Raw genomic sequence first — 22,385 nt, 5'->3', positions numbered from 1 at the left:
TCTCTCTACAATCTAATATTCTGGAGGTGAAAATTCTTCTCTGCTATTTAGGCAGAATGGAAAGAAAGCATTGTCTGAACTTAAGCAAACAAATGAAAGTATAATATTCTAATCCTTTGAAAGCTGAGGCTGTTCCTACGACTGCTGGCGTGGAGGATCACTGGAGGAAAAAAGCAACAACCTGTACTTTTTCTTATTATTATCTGAGCTGCATCACTGTGCCTCTGCACCAGCATTCACCAGCAGCCAGCAAAGGTCTTTATGGTTTAATATTTATGCTCATCTGAGATGCTCTGAGTGAAAAAAATACAACTCTTCATTGCTTGAAAAATAGTCATTCACCTTAACTAATATGATCATTAACCCTGATAGCCAGGTCACTGAATACAACAAATTTAAAACTAAAGAGAAAAAGGGCATTGCAATGCTGGCTTACCAGCACACCAATGTTTTTAAGTTAATGCAAATGCCTGTATAATATTCTAGCACACTCAAAGGTATATAGATGAGTGGTAAGGACTTTCTATATAGACTTTCTCCTAAGTATTGCTCATGTTGTGTTGATCATTTTGGTTCCATTTGCTACTGGTGTTTTGTTCTAATTTCTAGCAGTTGAGAAACAGTTTCAGCAAAAAAAAGTATATAAACCTTTTTCTTATTAGTTTGAACACAGGTCTTGACCTGAATTCGTATTTTCACTCATATGAATGTCACCCTGTGAAAGAAATGACTACGTTTTTGTGAGATGCAATTTTTTTTTTTTTTTTTTTTTTTTTTTGCGGTACGCGGGCCTCTCACTGTTGTGGCCTCTCCCGTTGCTGAGCACAGGCTCCGGACGCGCAGGCTCAGCGGCCATGGCTCACGGGCCCAGCCGCTCTGCAGCATGTGGGATCTTCCCGGACCGGGGCACGAACCCGTGTCCCCTGCATCGGCAGGCGGACTCTCAACCACTGCGCCACCAGGGAAGCCCATGTGAGATGCAATTTTTAATGTCAAGTCTGGGAATTAGCTGTGATTTAAAAAACTGTTGTAATATAAATAAATGTGGATCACAAACTCAAAAAGACCTACAAACAACTCACAGGGAAACAAAGAGAAAGAAAAAAAGACAAATTACAGGAAACTTTGCTTTCAAGTTATAAGAGAGTTGAGGTTATTGGTCAGTATACTTAAAACAATATTGACAGATCAATGCCAATAAAGATGCATTAATACTCATCAACAATGCACTGTATTTATTTATTTTCTTGGCCCTGGATTTATAACCTTAGAGAATCACAAATTACAATTACCCAATGTTGAAAGAGTTGAATATTTAGGACACATGGAAGAATATTTAGGAGACATAGAAGACACTTACTTACAAATATGTGATCTTATGTACATAACTGTGAGAAATACTGGGTAAATACAATTTGGAACTTTTCTCAACACCCTTTATTCTGGAAAGTTTAAGTGAAAATGTGAAATAAAAGATGAATTCAGGAAACCATTTTGCAAGGTGGATCATACTGGATATTAATAATTACTTTTGGGGGGATAAGACTGGGCATTCTGAGTAAGTCAAGAGAAGTGAGATAGGATCCCTGCTCTACCACATCTTAGCAGTGGCTCTAGGCAAGACTCTCCATCTTCATGAGCTATAAGTCCTTAATCCCTGAATTGGGGATCTGTTCCTTTTCATGATTCTACCTTCCTGGTTAATAATAAAGGTAAAATAAAAAGTATAAATTAAGTTTATTGAGCACTTACCACGTGCCAGACCCTCTTCTAAGCATTTTACATGTATTAATTTATATAATACTCTTAACAACCCTATGAGGTATATCTTACATGTTATCCATTGTAATATATTAACTATTACAAGTGACATATTTTATATTATACTTTAATATAATCATCACCAGGGAGATTATGGAGAGAATGCAGATCATGTAATGTCTTATGACCTATTACAAGGATTTAAATTTCACTCTGAGTGAGACTGGGAATGATTTGCAGGGTTTTGGATAGAGGAGGGACATAAGCTGATTTTCCTTTAAAAGGTTTAAAATGTTTATCATCAAGAAGACAAGAGATAACAAATGTTGGCAAAGATATAGAGAAAAGGGAACCTTTGTAGCTTGCTGGTGGGAATGCAAATTGGTGCAGCCACTATGAAAAACAGTAAGGAGTTTCCTCAAAAAATTAAAAATAGAACTACCGTATGATTCAGCAATTCCACTTCTGGGTTATACCCAAAGGAAGTAAAAATAGAATATTGAAGAGATATATGCATTCCATGTTTATTGAAGCTTTATTCACAATAATCAAGATAGGGAAACAACCTAAGTGCCTGTTGATGGATAAATGGATAAAGAAGATGTGACAAATATACCATATATATATGTATAATATATATATGTGTGTGTGTGTGTGTGTGTGTACAATTTAGCCATGAGAAAAAAGGAAATCTTACCACTTGCAACAGCGTGGATGGACCTTGAGAGCATTACACTAAATGAGGTAAGTCAGACACAGAAAGACAAATACTGTAGGATATAACTTACATGTAGAATATAAAAAACTAAACTCGTAAAATTAGAGACTATATTGGTGGTTATCAGGGGCTGGGGTGGGGGGTTGTAATGGGGGAGTCATTGTATAAGAGTACAAACTTGCAACCAGTTGATAAATAAGTCCTGGAGACCTAATGTACAGAATAGTGATTATTAACAACAATACTGTACTATAAACTTCAAAATTGCTAAGAGGCTAGATCTTAATTGTCCCCACTACAAAAAGGAAATGATAATTATGTGACTTGATCCAGGTGTTAGCTAATGCTACTGTAGTAATTACATTGAAATATATAAAAGTATCAAATCATCACATGATATACCTTAAACTTACAAAGTGCTATATGTCAATTATATCTCAATAAAAATAATAAAATAAAAGGCTCATTCTGGCTGCTGTGTCGGATACACATTATTGAGGACAAAGGTAAAGCAGAGAGATCAGTGAAGTGACTATAGTGATAATCCAGGTGAGAGATGGTAGGGGCCAGCACCAGGGGAGTAGCAGTAGAGGGGGTGAGAATGTTTGGATTCTGGTTATATTTCAAAGTTGAGTCAGTGGGATTTCTTTATGGCTTGAATGTAGGATGAGGGGGAAAAAAAAGGAAAAGTCAAGGATGCAGAAGTTTTTGGCTCAGATACCTGGGAGGATAGAAGTGCCATTTACTGAAGTGTAGAGTATTGTGCCTGGGGCAGATTTGAGGGGGTAAATCAGAAGTTCATGCTCATAAACTTGTTTACTGCTGCTTTACCATTACTCTGAAGGGCACCAGCAACTCTACACTGGTAGTTTTGGAGCAAATAGGTGCCACTACTGCTGCACTTGGCAAAAGGGCACCTGGCAGCCAGTAGGAATACTTGCAACTATTCGCCTAATCTACTGCTCTTTGAGGCTCCACCATTCCTTCCTCACTCCTCACTCTGGCTCTGGTTGATGCACTGAGCACCCACGGGTCAAATAGCCTCCATGCTGGAAAAGCTGCTATTCAGGGGGAGCTCCACCAAACACTGGTACCTGTGGCAAAAATGGGGCAGAGAGAGAAGGGAAAAAGCCATTCTCTTCCTTTGCATCATCATATATATATATTTTTAAAGAGCTCAAAAGTAGTGTTATTTGTGCTCCAAAATTCAGTTTTCCAAAACAGCTCCGCAGATTTTACTTAAATTCACTCCATTTTCTCTAGGATCAAATATTCTCTGAAGACTGAACTAAAAACAGATTTGAATAAGAGCCCCAAGCTATGTTCAAAATCATGATCATTAGGCCTTATTTTGGGTCAAATTCAGCTATTCCCTAAAGAGCTAAACAATATATCCCATGCATATAAATAAAATTTTACTAGACTTACTCACTAATTATAAATTTCAGGTAAGGCTATACCCCAGCACTACAGATCAAGTTCTTTCCCAGAAGCATCTTCACCTTCAAAATGCAAACAGACTTTCATTGGGCTTGTGTCACCAGTTTTCTAGGCATTGACAAATGTGTTTAAATTCCATCAGTTGATTAATACAAGACTCACAGTGTAATTTTCACTTTACTGTGTTAGCTCTTTAATCCTCATTTTATAGATGGAACTGTGTCAGATCTGAGATTTAAACCCAGGCCTCTTTGACTCCAATACTCATGAGTTTAATCACTAAACCAATTTGAAAATCAAAGATCAAGAAAGATTGGGGGGACTTCCCTGGTGGTTAAGAATCCACCTGCCAATGCAGGGGACTCAGGTTTGATATCTGGTCGAGAAAGATCCCACATGCAGCAGAGCAACTAAGCCCATGTACCACAACTACTGAGCCTGAGCTCTAGAGTCCGTGAACCACAACTACTGAGCCCATGTGCCACAACTACTGAAGCCCACGCGCCTAGAGCCAGTGCTCTGAGACAAGAGAAGCCACCACAATGAGAAGCCTGCACACTACAACAAAGAGTAGCCCCGCTCACCGCAACTAGAGAAAGCCCATGCACAGCAATGAAGACCCAACACAGCCAATAAATTAATTAATTAATTAATTAAAAGATTGGGAACTATGTGAGCAGAAATAGCAGGAAATAAAGTGTATTCGTTTTCTCATCTGATTAAAACTTATGGCACTATCCTTGAATTAGACAATTAAAGCTTCAAGTGTGAATGTTTGAAAAGCATTACAATAATCAGTAAAATTTAGATCAAGATAATATTTTCCACATTACTCAACAAAAATAAGAAATGTAGTGATTAGGGGCATGGTCTTCATAGGCAGGCATGCCTGGGATTGAATTCCAATATCTCTTCTCACTAATGGTGTGACCTTGGGCACATCATTCACCTTGCTGAGCCATAAAAAGACAAAGTGCTTCAGCTGACTTATAAAATAGAATTTATGTTGCATATAAGAAACATACCTTTAAAAAGTAGAGTAAAATCTAGGCAAACACCAATGAAGCACACTAACCAAAAGTCATCCGGGCCTGGCTTCCCTGGTGGTGCAGTGGTTAAGAATCCACTTAACCAACGCAAGGGACACGGGTTAAAGCCCTGGTCTGGGAAGATCCCACATGTCACGAAGCAACTAAGCCCGTGAGCCACAACTACTGAGCCTGCACTCTAGAGCCCGTGAGCCACAACTACTGAAGCCCATGCACTTAGAGCCCGTGTTCCGCAACAAGAGAAGCCACCACAACGAGAAGCCTGCGCACCACAACGAACAGTGGTCCCCGCTAGTCACAACTAAAAGCCTGCATAGCAATGAAGACCCAATGCAGCCAAAGATAAATAAATAAATAAATAAAAATTAAAAATTGAGAACTATGAACTATTAAAAAAAAAAGTCATCTGGGCTGGCAAAAAAAAAAAAAAAAATAGAATGTGTAAATGTTTAACAAGACTTTTCTGGTTAACCCCAAACTGACAGGATCCAAAGATAATACATACACTACATTCTAGAAAGAGCAAGGTAAAGAGCAGCAGCCAGGCATTGTTTCCAGGGCTTATGAGAGGGAGTGAAACGGATTTCCTGCCCTCCACTATCATCTCAACCAATCTACTTCTCAGCCCCATCAGTCTGTATAAACAAAAGCCAGAGAGGAAATAAATGAAGGAGAGTGAGAGAGAAAAAGAAAGGGAAAGAGATAGAGACAAAATGAGGGAGAGAGAAAACGAGAAAATCCTCATTTCCTGAAATCAAATAAGGGATCCTGAGAGAATCACTCCAAGGAACTAGGAATGTGTAGTCGAACAGGCATCTCATTCTCCAGTTGGATACCTACTTATGCAGTGGATTGGCTCAGCTGTCAGAGCCCCAAAGCCTATTTGATTGAAAGAAAATTGGATAGAAAGAGCAAAGTAGAGAGATGCAATAGAGCAGCCAGCATGTCAGCCTCCTGGCAGATGAGAGAATGTATAAGTTTCCAGCAGGTCCAATGGAAGGTAGCACAGACTGAGCTGTCTTGAAGGTGCCCCTGAAGAAGGCCACCTGCTGGACTAAGGAGCTCAGAAGCAAGAGACAATGGGATGTACTGACAGGACAGAAAGGAGGGAGATTTGGAGTAGTTTGAGCTAGAACTCCTGTACCATATAAGTAATCTGTGCAATGGGTGGGCTTTAAATATCACTGATCAGTAAGCATCTTTCTGGGGCTTGAGATAAAAGTACCATTAAGTGTCATCAGTAAAAGGAAATTCAACATAGGATGGCTGAAGTCAGTGATTAGAGAAGATGAATCCATTTTTATTTGTACTTCACAGAGTTTAGCCCATTCATTCACTGTAAACTGGTTTCAAAGGTAATATAGAGGATAAGCTTAAATTGATTAAAGATCTCATACACAATGAAGATGGGCTAATCATGAACCTCTGGGTACTGAACAGAATACTATCAAAGTGCCATACGCAAAAATGGATTCTGGGGCCAGATTGCCTGGGTTGGGATTTTGATGAGCAAGTTATTTAAATTCTCTGTGCTTCCATTTCCTCATCTAAAAAGTGGACTTAATAACATGACCTTCCTCTTGGGTTTTTGTGAGGATCAAATTATATAATATAACAAGCACTTCAAACAGTACCAAACACACAGAAAGCACTACATATAAGCTAGCCATCAGCAGCAGCATTATTATTAATGCTAAGAGAAATAGAAAAACACCTGTAGATGCAAATTTGAATAGAGCACTTTAAGTTTTTAACAGCTGAAAAAGAATGTAGATAACAAAAAATAACAAATATTTGCATGATTGGAATAATTACCATCCAAGGAAAAAGTAGTAATAAAGAAGTAGAAAAGTAAAAATATGAGTGACAAAAGTCTTGAGCCTTCCTATATAAAAAGCACAGCAGATAACAAAAAGAGTAAAACATCAAAAGAAAATAAGCAAGAAAATAAAGAGTTAACAAAATGAAAAAATACTTTATACATATAAAATTGTCAATATCAATATAGTCAAGAATAAACAAAAATTGAATAAAGAGGGATTTTTAAAAAATAGAACAAATTATAAAAAATTGAAAATCATAATCAATGTTAGCTCAATCATAGGGTAAGAGCTCACCCCCATGCAATGCTGTATAAATTGGTACAAAGCTTTGGAAAGCAATTGGTAATATAAGCCAAAGAGATTTCAAAATGTTCTTAGCCTTGGAATTGAAAATTACATTAATAGAAGTTATACCAAGGAAATACAGAAACTGTATAGACAAAGATATTTAATGCAGCATTATTTAGAAGCAAAAAAATGTCTTAAATATCCATGAATAGGAATATTTAGGTATTGAGGTATATGGACCTATTAAAATATCAAGCAGTCATTTAAAATTAAGGTATTTTCTTAAATGTGATTGGAAACTTCTATGTTCAATTTAGTGAAAAGAGAAGGATATAAAATTAGATAAAAGTAATATCTCAATTCTGCAAATAAAATTCCAGCAAAATAAAAAGTAATACAAAGTGAACGCACAAAAATGTTAACAGTGACTATTTTAAGTATGTGAGTCATTTTTGTCTTTAATTCTAATTTTGGCAATTTTAGTTTTCTATAATGGATATAAGTTACTTACAATCAGAATCCTTACTTTGCAATTTAAGTTTCAAATACCAACAGAATTTAGAAAATGGAATCAGCTTACAACCAAGCCATCTTAATGCTGTGTATATGCACCTATACATGCACAGATATGAGCTATCATTCAATAAGCATTATATTTGTATTGTGTGAAGTATATTCCTTTAGCTATGTTGGCTTCATTGTGCTGTTGCATTGAAAGTTTAGTCTTTTAACCATTTTATTGTACTTCTTTGTAAGATAAACATTTATTAGGGATTCATTGCTCTTCTAGGTTAAGTTTGCTATGGTGTAGAGAAAATGTATTTTTGAAGGTCTGTGCCGACTCACCATATTCTTTCCTCTTATTTACTTGTGACATGTGGATTGAATGTTTTCATTAGTCTGAGACTTGGATCTTTTGCCTCCTAAACCTTTTTCTTTCTCTTGACTGTTTTGTAACAGTTTATTAAAAGCACATTTCGTTCTGTGGAATTAGATTCCCATCTCCTTAGCTTGATGGGACTTTTGTCTATTCACCTGAGAATTGTAGATTACAGGATAATTCAGTAATACTTTAAATCAAGGAATTTAATAAAACTTCTATGTTGAATATAATTTAAAGGTACTCTAAAATAGACTAGTTTAAAATACATGGACTGCCTTCCAGTTTCTATAACCTTTTATAGACTGAACATTTATATGGGATAAAAATCCAGATTTAAAATTTAAATTATATGCATATATATGTATACAAACACACATATATTACATAGATATCTGTAGAGAGAATTCAAATTGAGTACCATGGAGAAGAAAGAACAGATGGTACAGATAAATAACCAAAGCCCTTAATCTATCCTCAGTTTTTATTTCTGCTCCTTCTTCTTCTTCCTCATCCTCTCCCCTCATTCTACCCTCCACTTTCCTCTCATCTCTCCTTCTCTTCCCTCCCCTCCCCTCCTCTCCCCTTCTCTCCCTCTCTCCCTCTTTCTCTCTCTCATTTACTGTCTGTCTGTGTGTGTCTGTGTGTTAAAAAATTTTGGGCTATAATCTTATATCTTTGTATCAAATCTAAGGTAAAATGGTCTAAAATTGTCAATTATACTTATTTGTTCATTGTGAGACATACAAAAAAGAAAAGTAATCCATTCAATATTCTATCCATCTTTTTAAAAATAAATGAAAAAACAAGCAAAACTGCAACTTTAAATATGTGCCACATACTGGTGATCCAGAGAAATACTGTGTCCAAAAAGAAAACTGAAATATTACACGAATTATTTTAAAGCTTCACCCAAAAAGTACTTAGAGTAAATTTTTAAGTGACCTTAACAAGTTATTTCACTTCTTTGAGATTCAATTTCTTCCTTTTTTTTTGAATAATAAATTTTTTTTCTCTTAAAAATATAATGCTTATTATAAAAACTAGAAAAAAAACACACACACAGAAGGAGGGAGATTACATGGTCAGAGATCTCCCTGGAGAATGAGTAGTTTGAGGTACATATTGGGCACCCCAGGCCTGGGGTCCAACACTGGGAAGACAAATCTCCTTGGCTGTTTAGAGGGCTGCTGGTACTCACAGAAGGACTTAGAGAAGCCTGAACTCCACTCATGAGGAGCATGCACACTATTGCTTACTTCTGAAACAGGGCAGATTGAAACTCCACAGGTCACTAGCCAGTTTCCCGTGATCTCCCCAGTCCATGTCCCAGCCTGAGCTGAAAGACTGCTCTAGCCCTTCCTGCTTCATGACACAACTCCACACTGGAGAGAGGGGTGCCTTGGCTGAGGGAAGAACTCAGCTGTGAGACACAAAAGCAGCTTAGACCCGATGAGGCATCTGAGCAGGGTGGAGGCAGACATTACTGGACTGTACACAAGCAACATATCAGAAGTAACCTGAGTCTCAGACTGTAGCAGGACCACTGTGACGCACACCTCAACCCACATTGACCTGGGTCAATGCCTCTTACTCCAGCAAGGGTGCCAGTGCTGGGAGTAGGAGAGAGTACACACTTAAATGGAATGGAGCCACCTCAGACCTGACCCTCAGAGCTTCTGTTCCAGCAGTGTGGGGCCCAACCCTGCCCTTGATAGGGCAATGATGGTCACTGAGCAGAGGAGAAATCCCAACTGACACCTGGCTCTGGCCTTAGCCCATCAACCTCAAGTTTCACCTCCTACCATGGTGATAACTGCCAGAACACCCTGGGGAAAGATGTGGCTTGTGTTCGTTTTAGATCCAGCTTACCCACCAAAGCCACTGGGAACACATAGACGGTATAGGGATGCTCCCATTGAAGGATACCCCTCAGCAGTTACCTACTGCTATAGGCAACTATTTCAACTAATTTTATAGATACAGAGAAATTTAAGCAAAATGAGAAGAGGAATTTGTTTCATTCAAAGAACAAGAGAAAACCCCTAAAAAAAACTAATGAAACAGAAATAAACAATTTACCAGATAAAAAGTTCAAAGCTTTAGCAATAAGAATGCTAACTGAATTTGGGAAAATAATAGATGAACACAGTGAGAATATTAACAAGGGGATGGAAAAAGATATTTTATGCAAATTGAAATGAAATGAAAACGGGGTAGTAATACTCATCAGAGAAAACAGACTTTAAAACAAAGTCTATAGTGAATGACAAAGAAGGGCATTATATAATGATAAAGGGATAAAAATGAGAAGAAGATATAACACTTGTTAAAATACATGCACTTAATAAAGAAGCACCTAAATATATAAAGCAAATATTAACACACATATAGGGAGAAACTGACAATAATACAATAATAGCAGGGAACTTTAACACCCCTCTTACATCAATGGACAGATTATCCAGACAGAAAATGGATAAGACAACAGTAGTCTTAAATGACATGTTAGAATAGTTGGACTTAAGAGATATCTACAGGACAGTCCATCCAAAAACAGCAGAATAAACATTCTTTTCAAATGCACATGGAACATTCTCCACAATAGATCACATGTTGGGCCACAAAACAAGTCTCAACAAATTTAACAGGATAGAAATTATATCAAACATTTTTTTCTGACCACAACAGTGCGAAACTAGAAATCAATTACAGGAAGGAAAACAGGAAAAGCACAAATACATAGAGACTAAACAACATGCTACTAAAAATCAATGAGTCAGTAAAGGAATCAAAGAGGAAATCAGAAAATACCTCAAGACATAAGAAAATGAAAACAACACTCCAAAATCTATGGGATGCCACAAAAGCAGTTCTAAGAGGGAAGTTTATAGAAATATAGGCTCACTTTAAGAAACAAGAAAAATCTCAAATAAACAACCTAACCTACTATCTAAAGGAATTAGAAAAAGAAGTATAAGCAAAGCCCAAACAAAGCCAACAGAAGGAAGAAAATAATGAAAACCCTAAAGTTTCCATCAAAAAATTATTTGAACTAATGAACTAACTTTCAGGATACAAGATTAATATACTGAAATCTTGCTTTTCCGTACACTAGTAATGAACTACCAGAAAGAGAAAGCCAAAAAAAAAAAAAATCCTGCTTAAAATTGCATCAAAAGAAACAAATATTTAGGACTAAACTTAACCATGTTGGGGACAGACCTATACTCTGAAAAATATAAAACACTGATAAATGAAACTGAAGATGATACAAAGAAAGGAAAAGATATCCCATGCTCTTGGATTGGAAGAATTAATACTGTTAAAATGTCCACAGTACCCAAAGCTATCTACAGATTTAATGCAATCCCTATCAAAATAACTATAACATTTTTCACAGAACTAGAATAAATCATCCTAAAATTTATATGAAACCACAAAAAACCTGGAACTGCCAAAGCAATCTTGAGAAAAATGAGCAAAGCTCCTGACTTCAGACTACACTACAAAGCTACAGTAATCAAATGCATGGTACTGGCACAGAAACAGATACATAGATCAGTGAAACAGAATATAAGGCCCAGAAATAAACCCACACATTTATGGTCAATTAATTTATGACAAAGGAGGGAAGAATATCCAATGAAAAAAAAGTCTCTTCAATAAGTGGTGCTGGGAAAACTGGACAGTTACAAGTAAAAGAATGAAATTAGAACATTTTTTCACATCATATACAAAAATAAACACAAAATGGATTAAACACCTAAATTAAAATCCTGAAACCATAAAACTCCTAGAAGAGAATATAGGGAGAACAGACTGACATAAATCATAGCAATACTTTTTCTTGGATCTGTCTCCTAAGGCAAAAGAAACAAAAATAAACAAATGGGACCTAATTAAACTTAAAAACCTTTGAACAGCAAAGGAAACCACTGACAAAACAAAAAGACAGCATTCTGAATGGGAGAAAATATTTGCTGATCCATAAGGGGTTCATATCCAAAATACATAAACAGCTCATACAACCAATAACAAAAAAAGCAAACAACCCAGTTAAAAAATGGGCAGAAGACTTGAACAGACATTTTTCCAAAGATGATTACAGATAGCCAACAGACATATGAAAAAATGCTCAACATTACTAATCATCAGAGAAATGTAAATCAGAACACAATGAGATATCACCTCACACCTGTCAAAATGGCTATCATCAAAGAGTCTACAGATAACAAATGTTGGAGAGGATATGGAGAAATGGGAACCCTAGTACACTGTTAGTGGGAATGTAAATTGGTGCAGCCACTGTGGAAAACAGTGTAGAGGTTCTTCAAAAAAATAAAAATAGAATTACCATATGACCCAGCAATTCTACTCTTGGGTATATATCCAAAGAAAATGAACATACTAATTCAAAAGATACATTCACCCCAATGTTCATAGCATCATTATTTACAATAGCCAAGATATGGAGGCAACATAAGTGTATGTGTCCATCAACAGACAAATAGATAAAAATATCAATCAACCAGTAAAAGTTAATAACTGACCACAAACTATTTCCTGTGAATAAAGCAAGGTGTGATTTAGAAAAAAAAAAAAAAAGAATACTTTTAAGAAACTGAAGAGAGGAAATAGCACACGTGATAGAGAACTGAGTAGTCAAAAATAATCAGACATGGAACCTTTGCTCATTATGATTAGTCAGAGCATAGGCTTTATTTATCCCCAGCTTTCTAAAATATTTGTTTATTCCAGTTTTTTAGTTGATACAAAGAAAGCAATTTATAACACAGCCCATGAACAAAGTATTTTCTAAGTAATTTGCTTCATAATTTCCCTTTAATGAAAGCAAGTTCTCTTCTTAAATAGAAACTTATATTTCATTTTTTTTCTTATTAAGGGGAAGCTTATATTATTCTTTTTCCACAGTACTGTATTTCCTAAGTATGTATGTAGTTGAGAATAAATGCCTGTTACAAATATCCATCTTAGCAGGGTATAAAATTCTTAGAAGAAAATTCCTGTTCTTCAAAACTTTATTAACATGTTCCCACTTTCATATGGCATTGCATGTTGCATTATTCCTTTTACTACAGCTCCTCATCCATCTTGTGATTGGTTACATGTGTGTATGTGTAACTGATTCAAAATAATCACACATATTTATTATTCTATTCCTTCAAGTTTGAGAAAGCCTGCCCATTTTCTTTGATTTTTTAAAATAAAAATATGGATCCCACTTTCTTACTGTAGAATGAATAGGTCCTGTGTTATTATCTCCTTGCATTGAATAGTGCTATGGAGAAATGTGATTATTGCTTTATTTCCCCTTTATAGTTGACTGGATTTGTTTTTCTACCTGGATGACTCAGGTTTTTTTCTTTTCCTTGAAGTTCTGTAACTCATCCAGAATACACCTCAAATTAGGTTTTATTTTTATTGGTTTTACTTTTTTCTAGCTTGGAATACCCTTTTGATCTTCAGATTTATTTTATCCTTTATGTTAAGAAAAGTTTATTCAGTGATTAAAAGTATTTTCTCTGCCATCTGTTGTGATTCCTGGAAATTTCTAATTTTCAAAGTTTAACAGGTGCAAATTTGTAAAGTACAAAATCATAGACTGAAAGTGAAAGCTATATAGAGCTGTATATTTTAAAAGGTAATAGGTGCTTAATAAAATACATATTTTCCTCCTCCATTTTAGTCTTCAAATGCCTTTTAAAATAATATTTCAATATAGTTTTCACTAGTGCACCAACTTCAGTCTACATGATGTTATTATAACTTTACACGTGGAAATTTGTGCAAACCTATTAAACTTTAAACATCATAAATTTTCAGAAAAAAAAACATATGGAAGAGAAAATATAATCACTGAATAAATTGTTTTTAACACAAAAGATAAAATAAACCTGCAAATCAAAAAGTGATACAGGGCTTCCCTGGTGGCGCAGTGATTGGGAGTCCGCCTGCCGATGCAGGGGACATGGGTTCGTACCCCGGTCTGGGAAGATCCCACATGCCGCCGAGCGGCTGGGCCCGTGAGCCATGGCCGCTGGGCCTGCGCGTCCGGAGCCTGTGCTCCGCAACGGGAGAGGCCACAGCAGTGGGGGGCCCGCGTACTGCAAAAAAAAAAAAAAAAAAAAAAAAGTGATACAATATAAGTAAAACCAACCAATCTAAATTGAGGAATATCCTAGGTGTGTTATTAAAATTCAAGAAAAATAAATAATATTATGCACTTTCCTTCTTTACTGGTTTATTTTCAACCCTCTACTATTGAAATCTTGATGAATATAGATATTTGTTTTGTCTTCTACCGTATCCTTTCCTAGTGCAAAGCCCACTGGAGTAGGAGCTCAAAAAATACACAGTAGTTGAATGAGTAATATTACTTTACCAGGTTGTTATGAGATAATATGTTATTAGATAATGTGTTATGAGGACAAGGGAAATTAACATTTGTTCTGCCTCTACTATATGCTGATCATTTTACTTCTGTGTTAACACATTCAATCATGTAAAGTAGGCACTGAGATTTCTGTTTTACAGTTGAGGACACTGAAACTTAGAAAATTGAAGTAAGTTGCATAAGGTCACAGAGATAACTATAGAAATGATAGAAAACCATGATCTGATTTTAAGTTGATGCTCCTTCCACTACATAAATCTCTCTGAACCTATAAAGCATATGGTTGATACTATTATCATTGTTGTTCCTTTTGTTGTTATTTTCCTCCATTTTTGGTAATTTTTGCATTTTCAAAGATAACCTTTTCTCCCAACTGCTGTGTTTCAGATTCTAGGTTTTGCAAAAGAACACTGAATGAGGCTAATCAGTAAAAGGCATTGACATGAAGATTATATTTTCATAAACTCAAATTAAATGGAAGAAGTGAATGGTAGAGTTCCTTTAATGTTAATTGTATAGTTGTTCTTATTTTCTGAAATAGATATCCTTGAAGCACCTCTGTCTTATAATATAAATTAATAAAATTTTTAAGTCTACCTGAATGCTTTTTTAAAGAAACGTATAAGTCTTTTGCTAAAGGGAAGATTCCTTCTGCTTTTAATTAATTATTCTTCCATTAATGTCTTCATGAATTCATATCTATATAATTGGATTGAATTGTTCAAACTAGTCTACATCTAGTTAGCTTTTCCTCCTCAGTTTTCATATGATCTGATATTTTATCCTTCAAGGACTAATTAAATGCTTTTTCATAGAATTTCCTTTAGTCATTCCAGTCAGATGTAATTTTGCATTTTTTTTCTAAACAAGCTTAGTATTTTATCTGATCTATTTTGGTTCTTATTACTTTCTACCTTGCATCCCCCCTATTTTAGTGCAAGCATTTAGAAAGCAAATAAAATATACTTTACATTCTTGTAAAATACCCCATGGTATTTTCAGTATGACTTTAGTACAGTAGTATCCAATAGGTGTCCAACAGCTACTGATTAAATGCTCAAATTGGCATTTATTAGATTTGTAATATATCCCCTAAAACTAACTACAATATTGCTGAATATTTAAATGCTATCTTAAATACTCTTTTCAAAAGCACACTTTATAATCGCTATTTTAGTACTTTCTATTATATCAAAAACTTTTCTTAATTTACTGAACACACTAGCATGCCATTTTTCTAAGAAGATGGGAGCCTTTACTAAATACGTATTTACATATATTTGGGGGGAAATATCTACTTGAATTCAGAGTATGTGAATTTTTGATGAATTTTGATGAATTTTGCTTCATCAACATCGTTAAATGCTAATATTCAACTATTATTTTTAATAACAAGTGGATATTCATTTTACAGTCAGTTCAAGAGTAGTTGTGTTAAATCCTAATGTAAATTAAATGGCTATTTCAGACGCTCAGCTTAAACAGGTTACTGATAAGTCTTTAATTACTGTTGCTCTCACTCCTGGCTTTTCAGAAATTCCTAGGGAAATATACACTTAGATGTCTGCTTCAAAATTTGTGTTAATTTTATTTAAATTTTTAATTAAATTTTAATATTGGGATAATTGATTAATATAATTTACTGAGTTTTATTTGAGTGTTGCTTTTATGACTTGAAGACAACTTTGAACATGAACATTCAAAATGCCTATACAGGATAGAACTTGTCAAAGAAACTGGAAAATTCCGATACAGCCAAGTGCTGAACCTGGAGTTTGGTGTTTATGTTTTGCTAAAAATTGAATTACCTCCAACATAGCTATGAATCTGGAATTTAGGAATGTGACTTGTCTTCCAGTGAAAAATAAAATAAAATATGTAAGAACCCCTGATTATCACTTCTGGCTAGAAGAGAAATACTTAGACACGTCTAATTTTTATAACACTTCCCTAGAATGCATAATTTATCATGAATTAGAATTTTTATTTTTTAGCATACATATCTTTTTAAATTTTTTTCTTAAATGTATCAAAATATTTTTGTGTGTTCATAAAATATTTCAAGTTAATATTAAACAAGATGTACTTTCAAACCTTAAACAAAGGCTTTATCTACATTCCTAACTGGTTTGACCACCACAAAAAGATGTCTTTCAAATCATTTTTGAATGGAGAAAATTAATCTTGGTGGGACAAAATTGCAGACCCAATACTCCAACTTATCACATACATTTACAGGGCTACTTTACTTATAAAATAGAGTATACTATTTCATTCTCAATACAACCCAGTAAGAGTACAGGGCAGGTCTTACCTTCATTTTACATATGAGGATACTGAAGGTTGTAAAGGTAGAAATGAATTGCCCAAAATCATACCAAAAAAAATTCCAGCCAAAGCTAAAAATCGATTCTTAGGTCAGCGCTTTTTCTATTGCCTCCCTCTGCCTACAAATAGAAGACTCAGGGAACAATCATTGCACGTAGGGTTTCAATAAAAGTAAAGAGGTACCCAGAAAATATTTCAATAATTTATCATATATTTATTGAGTGCTTGCAATGATCATGATACTATTCATGATGCTCTGAGAAATATAGAAATCACATTTTCATGCACTTATTTAATTATCTTTATTTATTCAATAAATATTTATTGAACACATACTGTCAGGCACTGAGAAAAATACAGAAATGAATAAAATACATCATCTACCTTCTTGGAGATTCCTTAGGGTTGTGATGTCAAACATAAAAAATAACTATAATGAATGTAATTAGTGTCCTAATAGTCATATTTATAAAGTCCTGGGAGATCATCGTTGGAATAAATACCTCTGCCTTAAAGTTTAGGAAATGCTTCCAAATAAAAATAGCTTTTAGCTGCAATTTTAGAAAAAAATTCACTTAAATCCTTTATTTTTTAAATTAAAGCTTATTAAAAAGAAAAAAATTTAGTAAACCCTAAGAATATATAACTTGAAATACAGTGATATCTTCATTACCAACAAGAATTGCTTCCCATAATAAAATGCTATTAGAGAAGGTAAAGAATATGTGAGGTATACAGAAAGTGAAAAAAGGCAGAAGGTGAGAGTTAGATCATGAAAATACAACACAGACAAACCAAAATGACTGTTTATCTTAGTAACTTTCTTGCTTATTCTCTGCATATTCCCCAACCTAGCTGGGACCTACTGCCAGCACATAATACTTTGTGATGAGACAGTTTCTGGCTATCAGTCCATTCCCCACAGTACTTAAGCCTATAGACTACTGATGTGAAGCTTGCTGATGCAATCTGTTGAGAGTAATTTGAATATTGCTGCTAACATTGAAATGATAAATGGGTAAATAACTTTTAGCCCTGTGTTTTAAAATAAATGATGAGTTTTATGAACACTTGGCCATTTTTGATCTGCTTTGATATGCTGGTGACTCTTGTCTAAACTGATCTAGCCCTATAAAGCTTAGTGCCTGGGACATCGTAAGGGAACAGATCATACATCACATTTGTTGGGATCATCAAAGAGCTGAATCCACCCTGTTTGGAGAGGAAAAGACCAAATAGTCTGAGAACTCATGGCTATTGAACAATGGTCTGTACCTATAGGAACTCCTCCTTTATTCTCAGGTTAGTGTACTTGGAAAAGTGAGAATCCCTCAATTCACCTCTTTGGCCCACTGATTTCTTCCCCACTGAGTCCTGGTATAACAGGGAAGAGTATCAATGTTTACTTAAATATCATACATATATTTTTACAATAGTAATCCTGACTGATATAAGGTGATATTTCATTGTGATTTTGATTTGCATTTCCCTGATGATTAGTGAAGTTGAGTATTTTTTCATATACGTGTTGGCCATTTGTATGTCTGCTTTGGGGAAATATGTATTCAAGTTCTTAGCCTATTTTTTAAACAAGTTACTAGTTTTGGGTTTCTTGTTTTGTTTTTGTATTTTTTACTATAGAGTTGCAGGAATTTCTTATATATTTTAGAGATTAAAAACAAAAGACAATAATAGTTGGCAAGGATGTAGAAAAATAGGAACACTCACACACTGTTGGTGGGAATGCAAAATGGTGTAGCTGCTGTGGAAAACAGTATGGAGGTTCCTTACAAAATTAAAAATGGAATGACCATATGATTCAGCAATTGCACTTCTGGGTATTTATCCAAAAGAATTAAAATCAGGATTTCAAAGAGATATCAGCAATCCTATATTCATTGCAACACTAATCACAATAGCTAAAATGTGGAAACCACCTAAATGTCCATCAGCAGAAGAATGGATAAAGAAACTGTGGTATGTACATACAAAAGAATACTATTCATCCTTTAAAAAGAAGGAAATTTTGCAGTATGTAACAACATGGGTGAACTTTGAGGATATTATGCTAAGTGAAATAAGTCAGTCAGAGAAAGATAAATATCAGATGATTCCACTAATATAAGCTTTCTAAAATAGTCCAATTCACAGAATCAAAGAGTAGAATGGTGGTTGTCAGGATCTAGGGGACAGCAGGAGAAAATGGGGAGTCACTAACACGCAAAAAGTTTCAGTTAAGTAAGATGAATAGGCTCTAGAGATCTGCAGTACAACATTACACCTATAGTCAACAATAATATATTGTACACTCAAAAAATTAAGAAGGTAGATCTCATGTTAAGTGTTCTTTTCACAGTAAAATAAAATAAAAACATCAAATATGTTTTACCCTATATAGGTAGGTGTCTCTGTGAAAAAGTCCACTCATCAAAAGGTAAAAGAACATGCCCTTCTAAAGTCACCCCTGAAATATAAAAATTACACCTTACTCAGATTAATACACTGAAAAAGAGTTCTTATTTTAATACAGCACCACTGCATTACTTCATTGATCTTAACATCCATTCTTATCTCTTCTAACACTTACATCAGAATAATATGAAATTTCTAACAATAATACCATAGCTCTTATTTTTTCACTAAATTAACATATGCATTAAAAGATCATTTATTTATTGCCTTGCATGGCAACCACTGAACTAGGAGTGCTGGAGAGTATAAGGATGAATAAGGTAGAATCTAAAGACAGAGTCTAGAAGAAGAGAGAAAATCTTGAACACCTAAAATGGAATCCAACTCATACTATGATAGCACTGTGGGTAAATTGCTTCATGTATACAAGAAAGGATATGACTAACTCTGCTTCAAGTCAGGGAATGCTTCAGGAAGAAGTGATCTCAACCAGAGTTCGAAAGAGCAGAAGTTTTCTAGGTGAGGAAGAAAGGGCTCTGCCTGCACAGAAAGAACAATAGGTAGAGCCAGTCACAGGGTGAGGGATTAACCGTTAAGAATCCTAATGCTCCCTTTGCCCCGTACTAAGAATATATGATGGGGAAATTGTGAGAGAGGAAACTGGAAGAGTATTTAGAGTAGATAATGAAGAGCACAGTTTATCTTGCCAAAAATAAAGTCTGATCTCATCCAGTTGATATGGGAATTATTTTTAATAATATAAATGAATTGGAGACTGTAAGTACAGGGACAAGGCAACTGGGTAGAAGAGTCCTGCAATGATCAGTGGCCTCCAAACTTTTTTTGTTGTTGTTGCGGTACGCGGGCTTCTCACTGTTGTGGCTTCTCCCGTTGCGGAGCACAGGCTCTGGACGTGCAGACCCAGCGGGCATGGCTCACGGGCCCAGCTGCTCCGCGGCATGTGGGATCTTCCCGGACGGGGGCACAAACCCGTGTCCCCTGCATCGGCAGGCAGACTCTCAACCACTGCGCCACCAGGGAAGCCCCCTCCAAACATTTTTGATCATGAAACCTTATCAGTAAAATATTGAGCATGCACTCTCTACTACATGCATATCTTATGTACTGACATACTCATGTAAAGTATACGTTATAAAGTTCATTTGGAAACTTAAAAGGATAAGAAAAAATAACCATAAATAAAAATTCTAAAATGTTTTCTCTGACTTTCAAGAACCATCAAGTGTGTGCATACCCCTCTTTGGAGATTGTTGGACTAGATGCTAGTTTCCAAGGACAAAAACAACAGGAAAGGAGAAAAGAAGGGCAGTGAAAATGCCTTAGAAAGCAGACTCCAAGGAAGGTGGTAACTGGACACGGGGGAAAGAACAAGGAAAAGTTGAGATTTTTGTTTGGATTCCAAGTTTGACCATGTTTTGGAAGAGGACAGACGAGGAAAGGAGAGAAAAAAATTTAGTTTGAACTTGCTGGTGTAAATGTCTTTTATATAAAGGTCTGGGGCTCAGAAGAAAAGCTTGTGATATAAATTTGAGAGTCATAGGAATTAGCTGGTAACTGAGACTCTGGCAAGGATGAGATTGTCCAGAGGGAATGTAAAGAAAGCAGTGGTTAATAAGCATGTAAGGAGGAGGTTATACTCTGTTTTGAGAAGCCAAAGGAGGTGTGGATCTTCTCTCCATAAAAATGTACAGCAAATATTTTCTAATTTTCAAAATTCAAAATCATAAAAAGAGAAGAAAACACTCTACAAGAGAAGGAATACATGTACCCCAACATAATGCATTATGATACATAGAATATGTATATGATGATATATATTTTAAGAACTCAATTTTATCTAAGTTTATAGTCTTAAAAGTATAATTGCATAAATTTAGGTCTCAAAATAACAAGCAAAAATTAAAGTGACCATAGTAAATAGATCCTTTTACACTCTGGTTTCAAGCACAATGTAAATTGGGCAGGAGCACAGAGCTTGAATTGTTTTTTAGTGTTTAGAGGAACTCAAGCAGTGAAATGTGCCTTTGGCCAGCTTAGGAAAGGAAGGACACATACCTCTTTTTATTATTAAATTCCTTCTTGCAGATGGCTTCCCTAAGGTAACAAAAAATTAACAGTGAAAACTAGAAATAAGCATAGTGTGCTATCTTTCTTATTAAGTTAATGCTCTTGACCTACCATTGGTGGACTATGCACTTTTTTTTTAATAACTTTTTTTAATTAACTATTTTACTTTTGGTTGGATTGGGTCTTCGTTGCTGCGCACGGTCTTTCTCTAGTTGCGGCGAGAGGGGGCTACTCTTCATTGCGGTGCGCAGGCTTCTCATTGCGATGGCTTCTCTTGTTGCAGACCACGGGCTCTCGGTGAGCGGGCTTCAGTAGTTGCAGCACACAGGCTCAGTGGTTGTGGCTTGTGAGCTCTAGAGCGCAGGCTCATTTAGTTGTGGCGCACGGGCTTAGTTGCTCCATGGCATGTGGGATCTTCCGGGACCAGGGATGGAACCTGTGTGCCCTGCATTGGCAGGCGGATTCTTAACCACTGCACCACCAGAGAAGTCCCTTTGGAGCATGCACTTTTGAATTATTTCCCACAAGTGGCAACAGACTTGTGTTGATCCATCCAGAACCTCTGTGTATAGCAGCACTGTTTAGAAAAACTACCAATCCACATCTCTCCTCTTCAATTTAGAAATTCTCTAAGGGAACTTTGCAAAACTCATTCAAGGAAAAAAACCAAAAACAGACCCATGTTACCTGAATCACTGTACACTTACAGTAACTTAACCTGCGGAAGAAAGAAAATTAAATTCTCACTGAAACCTTTATCCCTTATGAAATTGAATCAACACAATGGTTTGCCCTTCAGTTTCATCAAACTTGACTGTAATTAATATTTTGAAGTTGTATTTCAAAATCTCTCAGGAAATGAATAGGAGGAACTCAAAACTTTCACATTCTGCTTGCTTGGGGCATTGGTTGTGATTGACTGTGAGTTCTTGCACTACAGAGAATCTTCAGGTCGTTTTTTTAAAAAAATAACTATATAGGTTTCTATTCTATAATAAGCAAATAAATATCTACAGAGGAAAGGAAGGGAAGAAGCCATTATCCTTTTCAGATTTTCTTTTCTCAAATTCCACCACAAATGGACAAAAATCACTTTAGTAGTGTTCTTAATTTCTTGGACTTCATCAGCTTTCTATCTATTACCTCCAAAAGCAAACAGCAAGACTAACAGGCTCTGTCA

Source organism: Pseudorca crassidens, chromosome 4 (genome assembly GCF_039906515.1).
Source record: "Pseudorca crassidens isolate mPseCra1 chromosome 4, mPseCra1.hap1, whole genome shotgun sequence".
Taxonomy (NCBI): Eukaryota; Metazoa; Chordata; class Mammalia; order Artiodactyla; family Delphinidae; genus Pseudorca; species Pseudorca crassidens.
Note: the sequence above shows the minus strand (reverse complement) of the source record.